The following is an 18,723-nucleotide window of genomic DNA, read 5'->3' as shown; positions in this document are numbered from 1 at the left end:
AGGTGAATTGGACACCTGTCCTATTTCATATCATACAGAAAAGAACTCTCATAAAATAGGCTTGCCTAGGATTTCAGTTTCACATACTAGTGCAATCTTTTGCTGTGTAGCTATTTGGTGATATGTTGAAGTTGTGTGCAGCCATAATCGAGTTTATATAAGATATATGTGTATACACACACACACACACACACATATACATATACATATATAATTTAGTTTTCATACTTTGTTCAAAATGAATGCTGTCTCTGATCATTGCATCATAAAACTGGTTACTCTGATTTTATTTTCAAAGCTGTTTATCATATATCTTTTTTTTTTTCCTGACCTGGATTTCTGTATGAACACTACACATCACATTTTTCCTTATTACTATCACACTTTGGGATGCTCTAGAGCAAATTACCAGGTACCCAACTGCATTTGTATTTTATTTTACTATATTTTATTTTAATCAGTTGTATCTTCAAAAAGTTTTAATCTTGGTTTGATTGATGGACCTTTAATAAATTATGTCACCATTTACTTATTTATTTTTTTGCTGTAAATTACCACAAAGAGTTATCTTTGTGTTTTCTCATTTAATCTTAAAAATAGCCCTAAAGTATTTTTATTAAAATACACATTTATTTTTTTTTATTTTACCTTAGCATTTTATATTGAATCTAACATGTTGCATCTTTTCCAAATACATTTCTTGCCTAATAGAAATGGAGGTGTATTCCCACCAAAAGAAGAGATTCTTGTAATTCTGTTGTCCCCAAGTTAATTTTGTTTTAAAAACTGAACACTGAGGTTTACAGAATTATCTTACTTGCCTAATATGTGAGTAAGGCAGTATGGGGAGGGAGAGAGTTAGTTTGATATTCAAATAGAGATCAGACTGACTTAGTTGCCCACCATTTTAATTCTTTGCCATAGTAGCTCTAAACAGGTTGAATTTTTTTTTTTTTTCACATTTGATACTCAACTTTGCTTTTAATTGCTGAGTATGGTCCCAATAAAATTCCATTGAAAATATATCATAAACATTAAATGAGTCAATTAATATAATTAAGATGTAAATATTAGTGTATTTGGGTATCAGGACCTTCTTGGATAATGATTCTCAGCTGATATCCTAGCACTGGCAGTATCCAGAAAATGAGTCATTTCCTTGCTACTACTACTATTAATACACACACACACACACATGCCCACACATTCACACATGTACACACATACTCTAGAAAACTAACGAATCCCAGAATAGAAATAACTATGTTTATCAGGCACAAAGCATTTACTATATAGTAGAGAGAAAAGAGGAGAAGGCAATGGCAGCTCACTACAGTACTCTTGCTTGGAAAATCCCATGGATGGAGGGGCCTGGTGGGCTACAGTCCATGGGGTCGCAAAGAGTCGGACACGACTGAGCAACTTCACTTTCACTTTTCACTTTCATGCATTGGAGAAGGAAATGGCAACCCACTCCAGTGTTCTTGCCTGGAGAATCCCAGGGATAGGGGAGCCTGGTGGGCTGCCGTCTATGGGGTCTCACAGAGTCAGACACAGCTGTAGTGACTTAGCAGCAGCAGCAAAAGCAGCAGCAGAGGCAGAGAGAAAAGATCCATAGAGTTATTTTGAAAGTCATCAGGGGATAGTGTCTTCTAAATTGGCATGTCGTTGGACATTTATGAGAGGTAGTGAGAAATATGCTGATTAAATTATTGACAATGCAAAGATTATAAAGATTAGACCTAGTTCCTATACTCAAGGGACCTATTGGGGTTTAACTCTCTTCATTTAATGCCAATGCAATGCTATGCTAACTTTATGATTGATTACATTTTTCTAGCTTATCATCTTGTTTCAACTTTAAAACCCTAGTTATCATCCTTTTAAATGATTTGTAATTTGTTGCATACATCTTGTTTCCCCAGGAAAACCCTCACTTGACTGAGGGCAATGGAACATTTTCCCATTTCTTTGTTTTCTTCACAATGGTTGGCAAAAAAGTTATGCGTGAAGTAGACTGTAACCAAATATCCTTTGAGTTGTTGAAGTAAATTTCAGTAGTATTTTTGGAAGGTTGATGGGAAAGAGTTTTCAGAGGATGTTGTAACTTCTTGTAAGTTCACAGACACATATCATCTCTTTTAGTTTGAATTGTATTTGTAAAATTTATACACAAAATGCTTTCAAAAATCCATGTAGGTGAATTGACTGCATCAGATTTTGATTAAACAGGACCATTTTAAGTAAAATTGGGTGCCATTAAAAATTACACCAAGAAAACAGGCCAAACCCATTATTGTTGTATCCCAACTAGGTTTATAGGCATACTACTTCTAATTCATAAATTCTAAAGTTTTGTAATTTTCCACTTTATTCATGTTGGATTATAGTGAAGAGTGTTTTAATGAACACTTTTGAAAGCTTCTTTTGAAATACACTTTCTTTTGTACTTGTTTCAAAAGATTTTAGGAAAGGACTTCACCAATTGTTTTAGCACAGCTAATTTTGGGCCTTTTGGCCTAGTTGTGGCCTAAGTCACAACTGAGTAGTGAAAGATTATATACTTTGGATTAAACTATAGTTGTATGCCTGTATAAATGTTTGCAGGATCCCACAGTGGTACCAAAATCCATGAATGTTTAAGTCCATTATATAAAATGGCTTAGTATTTGCATATGACCTATGCACATACTCCCATATACTTTGTCATCTCTAGATCACTTATAATACCAAATACATTGTGAAGAAGTGAAAGTCGCTCAGTCGTGTCTGACTCTTTGAGACCCCATGTACTATACAGTCCATAGAATTCTCCAGGCCAGAATAGTGGGGTGGGTAGCTGTTCCCCTCTCCAGGGGAATCTTCCCAGCACAGAGATTGAACCCTGCTTGCATTGCAGGCAAATTCTTTACCATCCGAGCCATTGCAAAGTTGCCAGTGTGTGGAAAATGTCAAGTTTTGCTTTTAGGAGCTTCCTAGATCTTTTTTTTTTTTTCAAATATTTTCAATCTACAGTTGGCTGAATCCATAGATCCCACAGATACTGAGGGCAGGCTGTGGTAAAAAGGAAATGCAAATCTAGCTAATAGACACAAAGAACTCAAACCCAGCACTCTGTGACAACCTAGAGGCATAGGATAGGGTGGGAAGTGGGAGGGAGGTTCAATAAGGAGGAGATATATGTATACCTATGGCTGATTTATGTTGATATATGTCAGAAACTAAGAGAATATTATAAAAAATATCCTCCAATTAAAAATAAATACATTTATTAGAAAAAATTAAGCAACGGTGGAGGAGATGACTAACATGTAAAATGCCTAACCTTTTATTGAAAAGGTAACTTCTAGGAACTAGCTTTTGTATGAAACAGACTTCAAAGAGAATTTTGTAAGACAAAACTTCATAAAATAAAAATCCTCCAAACACCGATTGTGCAGAAGCGATGTATATTTCTTATAAAAATTTATGGTGGGATGATTTTGTTCTTTATTATAACTTCAAGGGTGCTGAACTTCTCATTGTTGGTGCTGTAAATTTCAATAACAAGAAGGAATATCAGTCAATAAAAATTTAACAACAGTATAGCAAGCATTGGGGTCTCAAAGAGTCTGACATGACTGAGTGACTGAACAACAGCAGTATAAATTATATATGACAGAAAAAGTGAGTATTGCAGAGAAGTCATAGACTAATGAACCTGATTACAGAATACTAAAAATATTAAACACCCTGAGTATGTACCAGTTGGGGTACATTAACTAAGAAAGTTATTTTGTTATTTTATTATTTAAAAACTTACCATCTTACATTTTGAGAATGATTTTTGAAAAGTCAGTGGGTGATATCTGTGAAATTCATTTAGTAAGCCTAATCAAAATGCCCATAAGTGTATTATATATAATAAAATAATCAATGCAACACAAAGATATAGTAAATAATAAAGGATTTCCAAGGAAGTAATACTGTAGGTTGGGAGCTTCTAAGGTGGCACTGGTGGTAAAGAATCTGCCTGCCAATGCAGGAGACGTAAGAGATGGGTTTGATCTCTGGGTGGAGAATACCCCTTAGAGGAGAATGTGGAGAGAGATCAAATTAGCCAAGATAGCATGTTCCGGTTCTCTCACCCTGCACTGTGTAAATCATGACTATGTAATAGCCGAGACAATTTATAGTACTGCACATGCGCGTCGGGGTACTCGCTTGGTTACGGGCTATTCTGTGCGCCAGCCTGTGTGCGCTCCACCCAAGGATGCAGCAGCGTTACTGCTGTGTCAGGGCTCTGTCTGTTGGGTCAGCCTTGAGAGGAGAGAATGTAGTGTGTCTACTGTTAGGGCGGCTGCATCAGCCAGGAAGAGAGTGAGTGTGTCTGCAGTTCCTTCAGCTCCTGAGTCTCCTTCCAGTTTCTTAGCACATGCCTCGCCCACCCTGGATTCAGCGAACAGTGTGAACAGTGTAAACTGTGAGACAACTGGCACTGTGAGCAGGATCAGCGAGGCATGGGGCATGGCAGCCCACCCACGCATTCTTGCCTGGAGAATCCCATGGACAGAGAAGTCTGGCAGGCTTTGGCCCATAGGGACGCAAAGAGTCAGGCACGACTGAAGTGACTTAGCACGCACTCACACAATGCTATAGGTTAGTGTTCACTTCTATCTATAAAGTATGAGGGACATCTAGGTTGCTTCCATGTTCTAGTTGTTGTAAATAAGGCTTCATTGAACATTGGGACATATGTTTCTTTTTCAATTTTGGTTTCCTCAGGGTATATGCCTAGGAGTGGGAATACTGGGTCATATGGTGGCTTCATTCCTAGTTTTTTTAAAGGAATCTCCATACCATCTTCCATCTTGATAATGGCTGTATCAATTTACCATCTTGATAGTGGCTGTATCAAGGGACAATAGTGCACCAATAGTGCGAAAGTGTCCCCTTTTCTCCACACACTCTCCAGCATTTATTGTTCGTAGAATTTTTTGTTGATGACTATTCTGACTAGTGTGAAGTGTTATCTCATTGTAGTTTTGATTTGCATTTCTCTAATAATGAGATATTGAGCATCTTTTCATGTGTTTCTTAGCCATCTGTATGTCTTCTTTGGAGAAATGTCTGTTTAGGTCTTTTTGCCACTTTTTGATTGGGTTGTTTGTTTTTCTGGTATTGAGTTGTATGAGCTGCTTGTATATTTTGGAAATTAATCCTTTGTAATTTGTTTCATTTGCTATTATTTTCTCCCATTCTGAGAATTGTCTTTTCACTTTGTTTATAGGTGAAAAGTCCTAAATATAAGACCATAAACTGTAAAACTCTTAGAGGAAAACATAGGCAGAACATTTGATGACATAAATCAAAGCAAGATGTTCAATGATCCACCTCCTAGAGTAATGGAAATAAAAACCTACTTAAACTTAAAATCTTTTGCACAGCAAAGGAAAAATAGCTTTTTTTTTTTTAAGAAAACTAATTTGAAAAACCTGATTTTTCAAATTTTTTGAGAAATCAAAGCAGATTTCTTAAGTCCTGATTTCAGCTCCTACTTCCTGATCCATTAGTCTTTATGCTCTAACTTAGGTAGCAGAGAATAAATCAGGCTTCTCACAGAACTAATTACAGAGGATTTTGACAGTACACTTAGCATCAGATACAAACTTTTAGGAATAAATGCTCTTACAATGTATTACACTCAGCATGGCAATAGAACATAATATTTAATTGCAGTAATTACCACAGCCCTTATTTAACTTTTTTTTCCTCTTTCTTCTAAATAGTTACTCCCTTTTACCTTTGTTTTACATTGTGTGCATATTTTATTGTATATTTTCTACTATATCTTTTTCAGGGAATGTGGTGACACATATATTTTAAGATAAAGTATTTGTCAGCCTAGATCAAATAATAAAGAATGGTTTCTACAAGATTCAGAAAGAAACTGTGAATGCCAAGATTGTGCTGTAGCGCTTAGAAATATTTAAATGAAAATTCTACTCAAATTACAGTTGGGAAAGAACTGCAGCCAATGTCTTGTGATTTAATAGCCACAGTTTTGCTTTTACAAATGGATATGCTTATCTCTTTCAAATTCCAGAGTACATTTCAGTAATTCCTTTGTAAATCACTTTAATAATAATTACTGATTAATGCAGTTGTTATCTGCATGGTTCCAGCATATTTAAGAATTTGTTTTGAAAATTGTATACTCATAGGTTAATCTCTGGAGTGAGTTAAATGTGATTTACAAGTGGAGAAAAAGTGACACAGATACTTAATTTGACTTAATAATGGTCGGCACCAAATATGTGGCAGAATTGGGAAAAGAGTTCACCGCCCTTGATCAATATTTACACTTCTCAGCAATACGTATTTTAGGGTCCAATAAAAATGTTGCATTCATATTTTTAAAAATTGTTTCTTACATTTTGTTACCAAATAAAAATTTTTATGAAAGTGTGCATTAAGTGATAACAAGCTTCTTGAAACTAGTAATATTAATCAAAAGGGAGGTGGGAGGGGGGATCGGGATTGGGAATACATGTAAATCCATGGCTGATTCATATCAATGTATGACAAAACCCACTGGAAAAAATAAAAAATAAAAAAAAAATAAATAAAAAAAAAATGGGCCAGAGAACTAAACAGACATTTCTCCAAAGAAGACATACGATGGCTAACAAACACATGAAAAGGTGCTCAACATCACTCATTATTAGAGAAATGCAAATCAAAACCACAATGAGGTACCATTACACACCAGTCAGGATGGCTGCTATCCAAAAGTCTACAAGCAATAAATGCTGGAGAGGGTGTGGAGAAAAGGGAACCCTCTTACACTGTTCGTGGGAATGCAAACTAGTACAGCCACTATGGAAAACAGTGTGGAGATTCCTTAAAAAACTGGAAATAGAACTGCCATATGACCCAGCAATCCCACTTCTGGGCATACACACTGAGGAAACCAGATCTGAAAGAGACACGTGCACCCCAATGTTCATCGCAGCACTGTTTATAATAGCCAGGACATGGAACAACCTAGATGCCCATCAGCAGATGAATGGATAAGGAAGCTGTGGTACATATACACCATGGAATTTTACTCAGCCGTCAAAAAGAATTCATTTGAACCAGTCCTAATGAGATGGATGAAACTGGAGCCCCTTATACAGAGTGAAGTAAGCCAGAAAGATAAAGAACATTACAGCATACTAACACATATATATGGAATTTAGAAAGATGGTAACGATAACCCTATATGCAAAACAGAAAAAGAGACACAGAAATACAGAACAGACTTTTGAACTCTGTGGGAGAAGGTGAGGGTGGGATGTTTCAAAAGAACAGCATGTATACTATCTATGGTGAAACAGATCACCAGCCCAGGTGGGATGCATGAGACAAGTGCTCGGGCCTGGTGCACTGGGAAGACCCAGAGGAATCGGGTGGAGAGGGAGGTGGGAGGGGGGATCGGGATGGGGAATAAGTGTAAATCTATGGCTGATTCATATCAATGTATGACAAAACCCACTGAAATGTTGTGAAGTAATTAGCCTCCAACTAATAAAAAAATTAAAAAAAAATAAAAATAAAAAAAAAAAAAGAAACACCTTATACCCGTGTAGATTTTATAACTCCTTAATCAATTTCAACATAAATTAACTAATTTTAATCTTAAATTTCATTATTTTGGACAAATTTTTTTTTATTAAAAAAAAAAAAATTCCCGTAAGATAACCTTGTGTGTGTGTGTATGTGTGTGTGTGTTAGTGCTAAACACATGGTTTAGTTGTTAAACCAGGTCCAACTCACCAGTTTCCTGTCTATAGAATTTTCCAGGCAAGAATACTGGAGTGTGTTGCTATTCCCACCTCTAGGGGATCTTCACAACCCAGGGATCAAACCAGGGTCTCTCATGCTCTCATGTTGCAGGCAGAATTTTTACCATCTTGGGCAAGCCCAAGATGGCCTTAGTAGTGCTTATTTGTCTTCGATTTCACTAGAAACAGCTATGTTAGATTTTATTGTGACAGCTGTTATATAAGCATGCATTTTAAAAGAAACTTCTAAAATCTGTTGGGTTTTGAGTAGTAATTTTAATATCAAAGTTGCAAGAAAATAAAAATAAATGAAAAAAGTTGCAAGAAAAAAACATTTTGGCATATTATGCTTTATTATTTCAAGAAGGGTAAAAACACAACTGAAACATAGAGAAAAAAAAAAAAAAAGATTTGCACAGTGTGTGGAGAAAAAGCTGTGACTGAATATGTCAAAAGTGATCTGCAAAGTTTCATGCTGGAAATTTCTTGCTGCATGATGTTCCATGGTCCTGTAGACCAGTTGAAGTTTATAGCAATCAAATTAAGTCATTAATTGAGAACAGTCAAAATTAAACCATACCAGAGATAGTCAACACACTCAAAATATCCAAATCAAGCACTGAAAATAATTTTCACAAGTTTGGTTATGTTCATTGCTTTGATCTTTGGGTTCCAAATAAGGTAAGTGAAAAAAACCTTCTTAACTATATTTTGACATTTGATTTTCTACTCGAACATTAAAAAAAATCCATTTTTAAAACAAACAGTGATAGGCAATGAAAAATAGATACTGTGCAATAATGCGGAATGAAAGAGATCATAGAGCAAGAAAAATGAACAACCACCAACTACACCAAAGGGTGGTTCTTCATCCAAAGAACATAAGCTTGTTTATATGATGGGGTTGGAGGAAGTCCTCTATTATGGGCTTCCTTCTGGAAAATCAAATGACCAATTCCAATGAGTACTACTCTCAATCAGATCAACTGAAAGCAGCACTTGTTGAAAAGCATCTGGAATTAGTCAACAGAAAACATAATATTCCATCAGGGTAACACAAGACTGTATGTTTCTTTGATTACCAGGCAATAACCGTTATAGTTTTGATGGGAAAGTTCTGATTTGTCTGCTGCGTTCACCAGGCATTGTATTTAGGCGTGGCCATTTATTACAGTCTTTACAAGATTGTCTTAATTGAAAAAAAAAAAAAAAAAAAACCTCAGTCCCCTCAAAGACTGTAGGAGATACCCAGAGCAGTTCTCTGCCCACTAATATAAAAAGTTTTGGGAAGATGGAAAAAGTTTTGGTAAGTTGCCTAAAAAATGGCAGAAAGTTAGTGGAAAAAAATTGAGTACTTTGTTCAATAAAGTCTTAGTGAAAATGAAAACTGTGTCTTTTGCTTTTACTTCAGAAACAGGGAACTTTTTTGCCAACCCAATATTTAACTATTTTGTATGTATAACATATGTACAGAGAAATTGTATACACACACAGACAAGTGCATGCTATTCAATGATTTATTACAATGTCTACCATCATATGGGCTTCCCCAATGACTCAGTAGGTAAAGAATCTGCCTGCAATCCAGGAGACACAGGCAATGTGGGTTCAATCCATGGGTCAAGAAGATCCCCTGAAGTAGGAAATGTCAACCCACATCAGTATTCTTGCCTGAAAAATCCAATGGACAGAGTAACCTGGTAGGCGACAGTCTAAAGGGTCACAGAGAGTCAGAAATGACTAAAGCAACTATGCACACACAAACACTACCATCACATGGGTCAAAATTAGAATGCTTCTTTGACCCAGGAGCCTTCCTTATAACCTTTCCTGTGACAAAATCCTTCCTTTCCTCCAAAGAGAGATCCAGGTCTGATGTGCACAGTGATTTTCTTGCACTGATTTGGTTTTGCTACAAAAGTCTGGAGCTCTAAATGCTATAGTTTTGCCTGTTTCCTAAATTTTATATAAAGAAAATTATACAACAGTCTTTTCTTTCTGGCTTCCTTCATTCATATTTGTGAAATTCATGCATGGTGTTCATTTGTATTGCTACATAGAATTGCTATATGAATATAGCACAATTTGTATGCATTCTAGTATGAAAAGATATGCAGGATATTTCCAGTTTGGGGATTTTATGAATAATGCATCAACGAATATTTTGTTCATTTTTTGTGCACATATGTATGCTTTTACATTGAAAAATGCTGAGTAGCAGATCTATTGGGTCTGTGGATATGAGTTTATCCAACATTGGCAGATAATATGAAATGATTTGCCAAATAAATTGTATGAATTTATAATGCTCCTAGAATTTTAAGAGTTGTCATTTTATTACAGCCTAAAAAATATGTGTATTATATTCTTATTTTTAGACTTTCTGATAACTGTGCAGTGGTATCTCAATGTGCTTTTAATTCCCAGTTCCTGTGCTTTTCTGGGGAGATTAAACATATATTTATTGACTATTTTCTTTACAAAGAAAATGGGGGCTTCCCTGGTAGCTCAGTTGGTAAAGAATCCACCTGCAATGCAGGAGACCCCGGTTCAATTCCCGGGTTGGGAAGATCCCCTGGAGAAGGGACAGCTACCCACTATTCTGGCACCCAGTATTCTGGCCTAGAAAAGAGCTGGACATGACTGAGTGACTTTCACTTTCTTTACAAAAATAAAAGAAAAGTTTTAATATGGTCCAAATAATTTTTATTAAGTGCTTTTTATTTTATTCTGTTTAATAGGTTCTTTCTTCTCTCCAAAGATTAAACTATTATTCTGTATTAATTTCTAAGTACTTACTTTTTCTTCTTTCATGATTTTATTTACTATAATCCTACAGGGCACTAGTGGTAAAGAATCCACCTGCAAATTTAGGAGACTTAAGAGATGTGGGTTCCCTCTCTGGATCAGGGAGATCCCCTGGAGGACAGTATGGCTACCCACTCCAGCATTCTTGCCTGGAGAATCCCACAGACAGAGGAACCTGGCAGGCTACAACCAGGTCATAAATTTTCCAGCATGACTGAAGTGACTTAGCGTGCAACCCAGAATTAAATTTTGCATACAGTGTGAAGCAGGAGTCATTTTTTTTTTCCCCATATGGATTTAGTATTGCCTTGCACAATTTCTTCAGTTAGACTGATCTTCCCAACTGTTTTGTTTTAGGCATGACATTTTAGTCATGTACCAAGTAGACATATGTACCTAGGTATTTATTCCTGACTCTTTATTCTATTGTTTTGATTGTTTTTTTTCCCTATTCCTGAACAATCACTCATTATTTTATTTCCTGCAATTAAAACAAACAAACAAAACCCCTTGATATCTGTTAGAACAAATCTTCCTACCTTGTTCTTCTTCCTTTTTTTTTTTTTTTAATACATTTTGGCCACTCTTAAACCATCGTGTTTCTATAAATTTGTAAATCACTTTGTCAATTGTCAAAGCAAAAAGTTAACTTTTTGCTTTAATTTTTAATAAACTTTATATTTAAGCATGACATGTAGAAATATGAACAAACTGTTCAATAAAATTCAATTTTTCCTTTTAATAGATTGATTTAACAATTATCTAGATTTAAAAATAGACTATTACTGGCATACCAGAAGCTCCCCTTATGCCCTTTTAATTTCTTCTGTGGTTGGACTTTCTATTTTCTTGACAGAAACTATTTGATGTGCCTAGGTGTTGGTTTTGGTCTTGCTTGTTGAAGTTTTCTTTAATTTTTAAATTTATTTTTAATTTGGGGAAATTGCTTTATGATGTCAAGTTGGTTTCTGCTGTACAATAAACATCACCATAATTATGTCACCTCCCTTTTGAGCCTCCCTCCCCTCCATCAGTCCCATCTGCTTTGTTTGCATTTAGACTGTTAATGTTTAGTTAGTATTTACTGAGCTTTTAAAAGCTTTTCCATTTTTTTCTCCTGTCCCCGTGAGGTCCCAGCTACATATATATATATTTCTTTATGTCTCTTCTCTATTTTCTTCTCTGTGTCCCAATATGTATTTTCTCTATTAACCTTTCTTTAGTTCAATAATCCACTTTTCTGCTATGACTAGACTTGTTTTAAAAAATAAACAATTTATTGCATGCATTTACGTTTTTAAAATTTGACTGTTTTTCCTCAAATAAAATCATTCATATATTCTCTATTTCCTTAAATAGTTTGTAGTTAAAAAAAAAATACATTTCTATCTGATAACTCCAGAATCTAGATCACTTATTTGCTCTCTCTCTCTTTTTTTTTCTTTAACTAATATTTTATTTCATTCTTTCTTGACATGCCTGGCAATTTTTATTATTTGATAACTATTGAGTATGGACTATTGTTGAGGGTTAGGTGGTTATAATTTTTTTCAAGGAGGAATTAAAAAATCTGGAAAGCAGATATTGTGGAAATTAGACTGTGGCAAATGATTTTCTCTTAGTCCTAAAATAAACCTTGTTCCTAGTGTTTCACTCCTGAATTTTCAGTGAAAGCCTGAGCTGTTAACAAGAGTGCTGTCTTGTTTTCTCAGGATCTCCAATTTTATCTCCCAAGACTCCTAAATCTTCTAATCAGCTCTTTAGCGACCCAGCTATTTCTGTCTTCTTGGTCTGTCCCAAATTTGCACAGCTATGCTTGGTCAAATATCTCAAATGGACATTATTCTTCTCTCCAAGATCTTGGTTCAGAAGCTCAGAACTCTTAACTTCTGTATCCCCAAACCAGTGCATCTGTAGCAAGCTCTACACTGATGAGTTTTGCTTGTCCTCTATTTCTTGGGCTGTGAACCAGCAAATGCCCATCTTGGCCCTCTCAAACCTTTGCTCTTTTGGTTTCCCTTTTAAATCTTTAATTTTTGTTTGTTTGTTTGTTTTTCAGTTTTCAAAGCTGCTTTTAGTTGAAGAGTCAGTATGACTGTTCTGTCAAGACCAAAAGCTGAGTCTTCTCATCTAAACTCTAGATCATATCATCACCCACATCTCAAGAAATTTAGTAGCTTTGAAATTAATTCTTTCATTTTCTAATTCTTTTGACTCCTTACTATTCTGTATGCTCCATCCCATAAGTATACAGGCTGATCTAAATCCCACTAATTGTAAACATAAATCCTTCGTTTAACCCTCCAAGATCAGCCACAACATTTTGACTCCCATCTTGCTTCCTCACCTTGCATTCGTTCCTCCAAAGAAGTTCATTTTGGTTTCAAATACCTTTGTCCTATTGCATATATTGTGTCTAATATTGCCAATTACTTCTTTGTTGCTAAATAACCAGGTTGGTTTTTTTTTTGTACTCTTTTTTCTTTTTGACTACTTTCCAGTTTTGACAGTCAGCTACTTCATCTCAAAATATTGCTATTCTTTGGACTTTGCTTCTCCTAGCACTATTTTCAACTCTTTGTCTTACTTCTGTGTTGAAAAATTTTTTTTTTAATTTATCTTTTTAGCTTTTAAAAATATTTTAATTAATTAATTTTATTTCATAATATTGTATTAGTTTTGTCATACATTGACTTGAATCTGCCATGGGTGTACATGTGTTCCACATCCTGAACTCCCCTCCCCCATCCCTCCCCATCCCATCCCTCTGAGTCATCCCAGTGCACCAGCCCCGAGCACCTTGTATCATGCATCGAATCTGGACTGGCAATTCATTCCACATATGATAATTTACATGTTTCAATGCCATTCTCCCATATCATCCTGTCCTTGCCCTCTCCCACAGAGTCCAAAAGACTGTTCAATACGTCTGTGTCTCTTTTGCTGTCTTGCATACAGGGTTATCATTACCATCAAGCTCTAATCTAGTCTTCTAATCTCATGTTTAAAATTTGCTTTTATTATTACATATTCTGTCCATATTAAAAATATGCTGTTCATTTGTTATCTTTGTCTCTCTTATTAGTAGCAGTGTTGATTGACATTCTGATTTATGTAATTATTGCCCCATCAATTTTTCTGTATATATATTGCTACCAACATATTGAAAGTTTTGAATACTTTCAGTTTTATATTGATGGCAGTATCTATTCTTATCATTTTCCCCCAATAATACTGTCTTTCACTTTTATGTTACTGAAACTACAGACATTATTAATTTTCTTGTAGATAAACTCTTGATTTTTGTTTTCCCTTTTTTTTTTTGGCTTATTCTTTTTTTTTTTTTTTAAATTTTTTTATTAGTTGGAGGCTAATTACTTCACAACATTTCAGTGGGTTTTGTCATACATTGATATGAATCAGCCATAGATTTACACTTATTCCCCATCCCGATCCCCCCTCCCACCTCCCTCTCCACCCGATTCCTCTGGGTCTTCCCAGTGCACCAGGCCCGAGCACTTGTCTCATGCATCCCACCTGGGCTGGTAAACAATGCTGATTGAATGTTCTTACATGTGTCTTTTGGTACACACGCATGCACATTTGACTAGGTATATACTTAGACCTGGGCTTCTCTGGTGGCTTAGAGGTAAAGAATCCATTTGCCAGTGCAGGAGACATGGGTTTGAACTCTGACTTGGGAAGATCCCCTGGAGAAGGAAATGGCAATGCACTCCAGTATTCTTGCAAGTGAAATTCCATGGACAGAGGAATCTGATGGGTTACAGTCCATGGGGTCAAAGGTGATAACGATAACCCTATATGCAAAACAGAAAAAGAGACACAGAAATACAGAACAGACTTTTGAACTTTGTGGGAGAATGTGAGGGTGGGATATTTCAAAAGAACAGCATGTATACTATCTATGGTGAAACAAGCTCAGGTGGGATGCCATGAGACAGACGTGACTCGGGCCTGGTGCACTGGGAAGACCCAGAGGAATCGAGGTGCGTAGAGGGACGGTGAGGGAGGGGGATGGGCGGGAGTTAGGGAATAATTTGTAAAATCCATGGCTGAATTCTATCATTGTATAGAACCAAAAGCCCACTGGAAAAAAAAAAAAGAAAAAATTAAAAAATTAAAAAAAAAAGAAAAAATAAAATATTTACACCTCACTGCCAAAAAAAAAAAAAAAAAAAAATACATCACAATCTTGGACAATTACACTTAGTGGCTAAACTACAACAACAAACACTTAGAACTGCAATTGGAAATTGTATGACATAAATCACTAGCCCAGGTGGGATGCATGAGACAAGTGCTCGGGCCTGGTGCACTGGGAAGACCCAGAGGAGTCGGGTGAAGAGGGAGGTGGGAGGGGGGATCGGGATGGGGAATAAGTGTAAATCTATGGCTGATTCATATCAATGTATGACAAAACCCACTGAAATGTTGTGAAGTAATTAGCCTCCAACTAATAAAAAAATTAAAAAAAAAAATAATTTAAACTTTAGAAAATAATTCTAAATTTAATGCTTAAATTACTTGTAGAAATTCTCATGTGTAAAAATTATTGTTGTTCCATTGTTCTACATTCTTACCAATACTTGGTATGATCTGACATTTTGATCTCTGTCAATCCATGGTTGCTCTTCTTATGTCTTAAATGCAAGTATTTTTAATAGTAATGTTTAAAAATCACTCTCACTTCATTCAGAAGTGATAAAATCCTCTCTCATTTACCACTTATATTTTGTGTTTTAAAATGCATATTTCATTACAGACTTCTCTGCTCTAAGTTTTATATTCATTTATACTTGTTTTTTGACACTTTTACTTAAATATACCACAATCAATAAAAATTCACTTTGCCCAAAAGCTAAGTCATCTACCTTACTAGAATTGTTCCTATGATCTTAACTCAATAAACTGTGCCACCAAACACCAAGACACCTAAGTAAAAAATATGGACGTGATCCTGAATTTCTTCTCTTGTAATCAACTACATACCCTCAATCTCCAAGTCCTGTTTGTTTTCTCCATAACTGATTTCTCTAATCCATTTACTTCTTTATGTTCCTGTTAAAAATTGTGAATTTCCAGACATAAATAACACCAGACATCAGACAGTCATAATAAGGAATGGTGCAAGAGGACAATCTAGTGGAGGGTGTGCCCTACTTTACCTCCTAGTGGGAAAAAAAAATATTATAAACATGAAAGAGCTGGAGAAAATTACAAAAATTAACTATGTAAATAAAATTTAGCTTTATTAATTTTATGACAAAAAGGCTCACAATGGATTCAAACAGATAAGAACTTTGAAATAAACGGTGACTTTTTATTTGGTGCAGTACACCCAATGATGGTATTTTAGTTGTAACATCTATATCCAGCTCACTTGATGTCATTTTGCTCTCACTATTTTGTTTGCACTGTAAAACTTACACAGTTTTGCAAACTTAAGTTTGTGTGTTCACTACTCTCCTTTGGTAGTTCAATATTTTGACTATTTTTATTTATTTACTTGACCTGGAAAAATGTGATTAGTTATAATTTATTTCAAAGCAAAATTCTTTTTCCTTGCATCTTTGTGGCAAAATCTCAGTAATTACGCCTTTCTAAAAGCCTAAAACCACTGGTATTTATCTTCTTGTTCCCTAACTTCAGTGTTTTTCATTGTCTTTTATTTCATACTCTCCAAAAAAATGTCCAAATACAATTTATCTTCCTATATATGTCTATTTTGAGGGAGGAACTACAGTAATCATAGAAAGACATTTGTGTCTTCGTATCAATGAATAATTTATATGGGTTTTCACAATAAATTATTCATTGACATTCAATTTATACATCAATCTTGCTGAATTTGTTATATATGTATGTTAGTCACTCAGTCGTGTCTGACTCTGCAAGTCCATGGACTGTAGTCTTCCAGGCTCCTCTGTCCATGGGATACTCCAGGCAAGAATACTGGAGTGTGCTGCCATTCCCTTCTCCAGAGGATTTTCCCAACCCAGGGATTGAACCCTGGTCTCCTGCATTGTAGGCAGATTCTTTACTGTCTGAGCCACCAGGGAAGCCTATATATACACGTGTGTGTATATATATACATATATATGTATATATATATCAATATAACAATGTGTATTAGTATATATAACTAATGCAAAAATATATACACTCCTGAGAGATCAACTCATTCATCCTTGCTATGCTAACTGTATTATTTAGGGCATGTAACACTAGCTGCTTAACAAATAAAGCCTCAAACTCAATCCTCAAACTCATTAAAGTGGCTAAATCCAGCTGAAGCTAATTTCCTGGTTACATAAAATACAATCAAATGTTCAACAGATGGCACAGTCACCTCTAAGTAATAGTTCTAATATCACTAAAGCCTTCAGTGATTTACATTATATCAATTGAATTCATTTGGAAGATTAAAAAAAATGAGAGTGTGAATGTTTGCATGCAAGGGTTTCCATTTTAATTTATGTATTAATGGGCTGAGAATACAAATGACAGTTATCAACTCCATCATCATTAAATCAGCAAATATTATCTGGTATATAGTAGTCATGTATGGATATAAGTGTTGCACCATAAAGAAGGCTGAGCACTGAAGAATGGATGCTTTCAAACTGTGGTACTGGAGAAGATTCTTGAGTCCCTTGGACAGCAAGGAGAACAAATCAGTCAACTCTAATGGAAGTCAATCCTGAATATTCATTGGAAGGATTGATGCTGAAGCTGAAGCTCCAGTAATTTGTCCACCTGATGCAAAAAGATGACTCATTGAAAAAGACTCTGATGCTGGGAAAGATTGATGACAGTGGAAGAAGGGGGCAACAACCAGTGAAATGATTGGATAGCATCACAAAGTCAATGGACATGAGTTTGAGCACACCCTGGGAAATAGTAAAGGAAGCCTGGCATGCTGCAGTCCTGGGGTTGCAAAGAGCTGGACATGACTTAGCAACTGAACAACAACAACAGAAAAATCTGTTTTCCACCAATAATACTCTCTCTGCCACAATAGAAAATTACTAGAATGAACACTTAATTGTTGTAAATAATCCACTCCTTCCATCCCCTACTTTTAAAATCATAATTCCTGCTTATACATACACATATTCACAATCCTTGGGAATTTGGTACTAACTTTGTACCTTCTAAACTTTTTTTTTTTTTTTTAGAAGAGATCACACTGCTCAGAGGAGATGTATTCTGTTTCCTACATCTTGCATATCATATTATATGTTGCTGGCCTCAGAGTAGACACTTACTAGTTGAGAAGATATATTTTCAAGACTGCTTTATGATATGTATTATTTCTGTGAGTTGTTCATTCAGACAACATTTTGTATGTTGTTGTTGTTCAGTGTCTAATTTGTATCTGACTCTTTGAGACCTCATGAATGCCAGGCTTCTCTGTCCTTCACTATCTCCCTGAGTTTGATCAAACTCAAGTCCATTGAGTCAGTGATGCCATCCAAACATCTCATTCCCTGTTGCCCACTTCTCCACTTGCCCTCACCCTTTCCCAGCATCAGGGTCTTTTCCAATGAGTCGGCTCTTTGCATCAGGTGGTTAAAGTATTGGAACTTCAGCATCAGTCCTTCCAAAGAATATTCAGAATTGATTTCCTTTAGGATTGACTGTTTTGATCTCCTTGTTGTCCAAGGTATGCTCAAGTCTTTTCCAGCACCATAATTTGAAAGCATCAATGCTTCAGTGCTTAGCCTTCTTTATGTCCCAGCTCTCAAACCCACACATGACTACTGGAAAAACCATAGCTTTGACTATACAGATGATTCTCAGCAAAGTGTTGTCTCTGCTTTTTACTATGCTAATATGCTGTTTAGGTTTGTCATAGATTTCCTTCCAAGGAGTAAGCATCTTTTAATTTCATGGCAGCAGTCACCACCCACAGTGATTTTGGAGCCCCAGAAAATAAAAATTTTCACTGTTTCCACTTTTTTCCCCATCTATTTATCATGAAATGATGGGACTGGGTTCCATGATCTTAGTTTGTTGTTGTTTTTTTGTGGTTTTTTTTTTTTTTTTTTTTAATGTTGAGCTTTAAACCTGCCTTTTCACCCTC

The sequence above is a fragment of the Cervus canadensis genome, chromosome 1, assembly GCF_019320065.1.
Source record: "Cervus canadensis isolate Bull #8, Minnesota chromosome 1, ASM1932006v1, whole genome shotgun sequence".
Classification (NCBI taxonomy): Eukaryota; Metazoa; Chordata; class Mammalia; order Artiodactyla; family Cervidae; genus Cervus; species Cervus canadensis.
This window is presented reverse-complemented; position numbering follows the sequence as displayed.